We start from the raw sequence: 5,862 nt of genomic DNA, 5'->3' as shown, positions 1-5,862 counted from the left end.
GAGCTATAAGACCCTAAAATTGAAAAGCATTTCAAATGAACTCTGAAAAGGTTGAAAGTTGGCATGATATCATCATTTCATCCACATAGCATGTGCAAGAAAGTTGAGAGGGTTACGGCATAAACTGGATGCACTTCGTGTACAAAACGGACAATCTCTTTCAAAGTATGAGGATTTCATCTGGAAACTCGTCTGTTACAAAGGGATTTCATTTTTTAAAACTTATTTGAACTCCTGACTTTGTGTGTGTTCAAAATGCACCATTCAAAGCCACATCATCATTTTTCAATCCTTTCTGACTTCATTTGTTATTTTTCATGCATTTACTAATTATTTTGAGCTATAAGACCTAAAATTGAAAAGCATTTCAAATGAACTCTGAAAAGGTTGAAAGTTGGCATGATATCATCATTTCATCCACATAGCATGTGCAAGAAAGTTGAGAAGGTTACGGCATGAACTGGATGCACTTCGTGTACAAAACGGACAATCTCTTTCAAAGTATCAGGATTTCATCCGGAAACTCGTCTGTTACAAAGGGATTTCATTTTTTAAAACTTATTTGAACTCCTGACTTTGTGTGTGTTTAAGATGCACCATTCAAAGCCACATCACTTTGTTACAGACGCATTTTATTTTTATTTATTTTACTGCTGCTATTTTTATTTATTTTACTGCTGCTATTTTTACTTAATTTATTAAGGTTTATTTATTGTACTTACTATGGTTTATTTTATTTTATTTTATTAAGGTTTATTTATTTAGTAAGGTTTATTTATTCTATAAATATAAAAAAATGAAAATAGATGCGCTTATAGAGAAAATTCAACCTAAATTCATAATAAATTTCTATGAAATTTACTGTGAATTTATGTCAAATTCCCTGTATAAGGGCATCTATTTTCACTTTAAAAGACAGAGAGGGACAGGCTTATAAACTGGTGTGAGCCCCCTTCGGTTGGCGAGGTGGGACTAAACACTGGCCGCAACTAGGACTAGCCCTTTAGTCCCGGTTTGTGGTATGAACCGGGACTAAAGGGTGGTGGGCCAGGAGCGTGGCCCATTGGTCCCGGTTTGTACCACCAACCGGGACCAAAGGGTCCATACGAACCGGGACCAATGCCCACGAGGCCCCGGACGGCCCCCTGGGCTCACGAACCGGGACCAATGCTCACATTAGTCCCGGTTCGTGACTGAACCGGGGCTAATGTGAAAACTGCCCTGTGACCTTTGCCCCGTTTTCTACTAGTGTTGGGATATCTAGATGGATAAGAAATGGAGAGAATTGTCTTCCATCTACTTAGAGCATCATATTAATAAAATTAGCAAATTTCTCGATTTGGTCGAGCACTCGAGTTGAATCATGATTGGGTTCCTAAAACTTACAAGAGTGACTAGGTTACACAAGCTATTGCTAAAATGGACAAACATGCTAGATTTTAAATTTAGAGCATACTTTTCACTACCATAGTGTACCATTTTTTTGAGTGTAATCTTTGAAACCTGAATTTTGACATTTATGTACTTTCTTATGCATATGAACCATCTATTGTGTGTTCATTTCGTGTAGTATTATGAAGTCTTAGGCCAAAGAAGAGGAGTACCAAACATTGTGTTCGCATTATTGTTTCATTCTTCTTTTGTTGTTATGCATCTTCTCGATTCAACAGTGATACAATAACTATAGAGGACAGACTTCTTCAAGATTAAGGTTTTGCTGCATTGATTCCGAGCACCCTTTTACTATTTGTGTACACAACCTTTTGTACTCCTAACTATAGACCAAGGACTCAAAGTAAACAACTATGGTATATTTTATGTTTATACATTGGTATAAAAGTGACACAATCTCACCAAAGTAAATTAGACTTTACCACCAGAACACAAAAATAAGTTGTTGCCTTTATTGTTGATGTTCGACCTAGCCCTAGTCAATTTGGTTGAATTCCAAAAAAATCTTTATGAAACTTCTATATTGAGAAATTTAAAGAAAACCTGAAAGGTTGACGATGATCACTATAAAAATTAAGTTACCAGTCAAAATAAATTTTTATTAAGTTTTTTGTGTCAATATTTCCATCATAAATATCTAGCAACTGAATTATTTTATGGCTGATGGTAATGCTCAATAAGGGTCTGGTCTGGGAGAAAACAAGCAGCAATCTTGTTTTCTTTGGGTGTGTTCCTTTTTTGTACTTGATATTAACACATACCAACTCTACTCATATAAAATTTGAGGAATTTCAGTGTTTTCGAATTCCTGGTATTAACATAAAAATATTATGATCCCAGGAATTCTATTGAAGAGTACTCTTCGGAAGTAATGAAATTCGCTCATTCTCTTGCCATCTTCATTGCCAAAACAATAAATGTTGATCCTGAATTGGTGGAAGACAAAAATGTGACACAGTTTCTCAAGATGAGCTACTACCCTCCATGCACGTCAATGCTAGAAAAGGTTCTAGGCTTCTCACCGCATTCTGATTTATCTTTTCTAACTATTCCGTTGGAAGTTAATTCAGTTCAAGGCTTACAAATTAGAAGGCGTGGTGCATGGATCCCCGTGAAACCACACTGTGATGCATTATTGGTGAATCTGGATGACTTCCTCGAGGTATGCTTCTTAATACATTTAAGTTAGTCATATAGCATCTCAAACTAAATGTTACTCCCTCCATCCCAAAATAAGTATTTCAATTTTGTACTAACTTTAGTACAAAGTTGTACTAAGGTTGAGACACTTATTTTGGGACGGAGGGAGTATAAAATAGGAATATTTTCTTTCTAACACCCTTATTCATGCTTGGGAAAAGAGAAATTCTCAACTCCATAACTTTACTACAAACTCTAGTACGCACATGTGCGCCCACATATACTCACCAAATGCAAGTTGTGGTGTATGACGTGTCATCGTGTGTCAAAGTTTTATGCTACTATCTCCGTCCCGAAATACATGGAGTATAAACCGAGACAAATAAGTCAATGCTTGTTAAGTTTGACCGAATGTATATACAAAAATATTAAGAGAAACAATACCAAATCAATATCAATATTTTCATCGTTAGATATATTTCATAGTGTGTTCAATCAATATTATAGTGGTTGATATTTTTTCTATATATTCGGTCATACTTACACAACATTGACTTTTTGACTTAATTCATGCGTCATGTATTTGGGGACAGAGGGGGTACTTGAGTTAGTAGAAGTGCTTCTCAATTCATCACATGTTACGTCATTAACTCTACCACTCCATATGTCTCCTCAGAAAAGATAACCATGATTTTGGTTTAGGGTTTTTTCTATATTTTTTTAGTGTTTGAGGAGAAAAGGTAAGAAGTCCACCTAACCAAACAAGTGGTGCATCGAGCCAGCTTTGTATCCCTCTCCTCGCATCTAGCCAACTGTGCTGAGATAGCTCACTATTGGCCACATAGATGACATCGTAATTTATCTTCAGACTACTTCCAATGCATTGGTGCTTACATGAGCTGCTAAGCACATTAAAAACTTTAGCAACTAAAGCCCCAATGCATAGGTGCTTAACTTGTTGGTGCTAAGCATCCTTCATTTAATGATTTTGCAACTAAAGTTCTTCATGCATTGGTGGGATTCTTCCATTTAAGTGTTTTGCCTAGGTTCTCGCGCTTGGCATTGTTTCTTCCTAAGGTCACCACACTCATCTCTCTCCTCTTAATTATATAGCCACATCAGATTTTTTGCCTACATGGCAGCCTTAGCGCCTGTACAAGGTGGAGCATTACAAGGGGCCTTAGACAAGCTACTCTGATGGGAAAGTTCTTGTTGTACTCCCGTACCAGTGTACTCTCTATCCTCAGGGTCCGTTTTTGCATGAAAACTTCTCTTTTTGTTCCTCCCAAATAAAAGAACATTTGAACTCGAAACTTTTCAGATCAACATCACACAAGTACTAACATGTGCAAAAATAATAATTCATATTTTTTGGCGCAACATAATTTTTTTTAAAATACAATAAATCCGAAATTTGAAATTTGACAAATTTATGTTTCATAAAAAATTGGAAACATTCTATATAATGAGTGACACATGTGTATAATTGAACTACAAAGTTTCATGGTCAAATGTTCTCTTGTTTGGAAGAAACAAAACAAAATCCATATAAGGATAGCACGAATCTTGACGCAAAATGAATGGTCTAGATAGAGGGTACACTGGTATTGGGGTACCCCAAAAATCCACGCTCGGCTAACGTTCTAAACTTTCCCTACTGTCATATTTGTATTTCTTCCAAGAGAATCTTGATCAAGAAAGAACAAAAAAGAATTAATGCCTTATAAGCGAAGGCACTTTTTTCAAACTACTTTCAACTTCAAATCAGAACTAAGTTTTCAATGATGTTGATGAGCAACTTGATATTTGTCTAATTTAACTTCCCTATTATCTACAGATTATGACGAATGGGAAGTACAAAAGCATTGAGCATAGGGTCACAATAAACGCTCATAAGGAGCGACTATCTGTATATGCATTTCACGTTCCAAAGTATGATGAAATAAGTTCACCCGTTTTGGGAAATAGCGAAGAGAAGCTGTTATACAAGACAGTGAAAGTAGAAGAGTATGTAAGACTTTTTTCACAAACAAACTAGAAGGAAAGAGAGTCCTGGATCATGCAAAGTTATACCGAAAAAGACTTTCGCCCCGCTTTATAAATAAAGCAATGACCAACAACATCCAGGTACAGACGCACACCATCACAACACACGCACGCATTCAAGGCGGGATACATAGGCGCTGAGCGCAGCAACACGACCTCCAGCACTACTCGAGCAACCGGGGCTCCACCAGTGAACACGCCATCACGAAGAGATGCAGCCGCATACGACGAACCGTGGGCTTCAAGACGGTGCCTTCAGGAAGGGTACGACACGGAAGCGCCGCCACCGCCCGATCCGAGGATCAAGGTTTCCCCCGGAACCACACGACAGACAATGAGAGCTGCGACGACGCCTTCAAGAAGGGAACGAGCTACGCCACCGCCGGTCTGTCCGAAGATAGAGCAGGTTTTCACCCCGACCAATACTCACTGCCATCGAACGCCGCACCCCGACAACCACGCCGCCCACACAGCCATGGCCACCGGGCAGCACCAAGCGACGGGCTCTGCCCGTGAGCACCGCGCGACCACCACCGGGGCCGCCGCCCCGGAATCCAAGACCTAGGAACCACCTCAACCGACACCCGCCGCTACCCCAACGGAAGAGACGATCGGAACCCGGGGCACACAAGTCCATCGATTCGTCCTACAGCTCCGGGCGCGAGACGAGCTTGGTCCTGCTGCCAGGCGCGAGACGGGCTCGGCCCTGCTGCCAGGCGCGAGACAAGTGCGGTCCTGCTGCCCGAGCACGGGACTAGCGATGGGTCGCAACAGGGAGAGGACCATCCCACCGACGAAGATTGCGCTCGGGCATCAAGAAGAGGGGTCGAAGCTCTTCACAGGCCGCTCACCAACGGGCCGACGCCGAAGAATCCAGCCGCCCCTGACCACCGCCATGAGCCACCACCACGCCGTGGTAGCCCACATCCCCGCCGAGCGCAGCCCGCGGCACCTGCCATCGTGGATCGGCCGGGGGCCGGCAGGTCCACCACCACCAGGGAGCGCTGCAGCAGGGGCAGCCACCGGAGCAGGCCACCACCTGCGGCGAGCCGGAGCCCCGCCACCACAAGGGCCCAGAGCACCTGAGCCGCAGCCGCGACAGATCTGAGCCGTGCCCACACGCCGCCGCCGCCGGGAGCAGGGCACACCCCCAGCCCGTCCCAGCCACCCACGCCGTCGCCAGCAAGCCGCGCCCCCGTCGCGAGCCGCCGCCGCCGCGCCGCC

General features: G+C 42.3%; 1 pseudogene; it reads left to right on the top strand.

The window, feature by feature from the left end:
• LOC123055574 (2-oxoglutarate-dependent dioxygenase 11-like) overlaps positions 1 to 5,203 on the top strand; it is a 20,471-nt pseudogene extending 15,268 nt beyond the window's left edge.
• The last annotated feature ends 659 nt before the right edge of the window (positions 5,204 to 5,862 follow it).

This window comes from Triticum aestivum, chromosome 2D (assembly GCF_018294505.1).
Source record: "Triticum aestivum cultivar Chinese Spring chromosome 2D, IWGSC CS RefSeq v2.1, whole genome shotgun sequence".
Classification (NCBI taxonomy): domain Eukaryota; kingdom Viridiplantae; phylum Streptophyta; class Magnoliopsida; order Poales; family Poaceae; genus Triticum; species Triticum aestivum.
The sequence above is the reverse complement of the archived record's forward strand: the minus strand, read 5'-3'. Positions and strand labels throughout refer to the sequence as shown.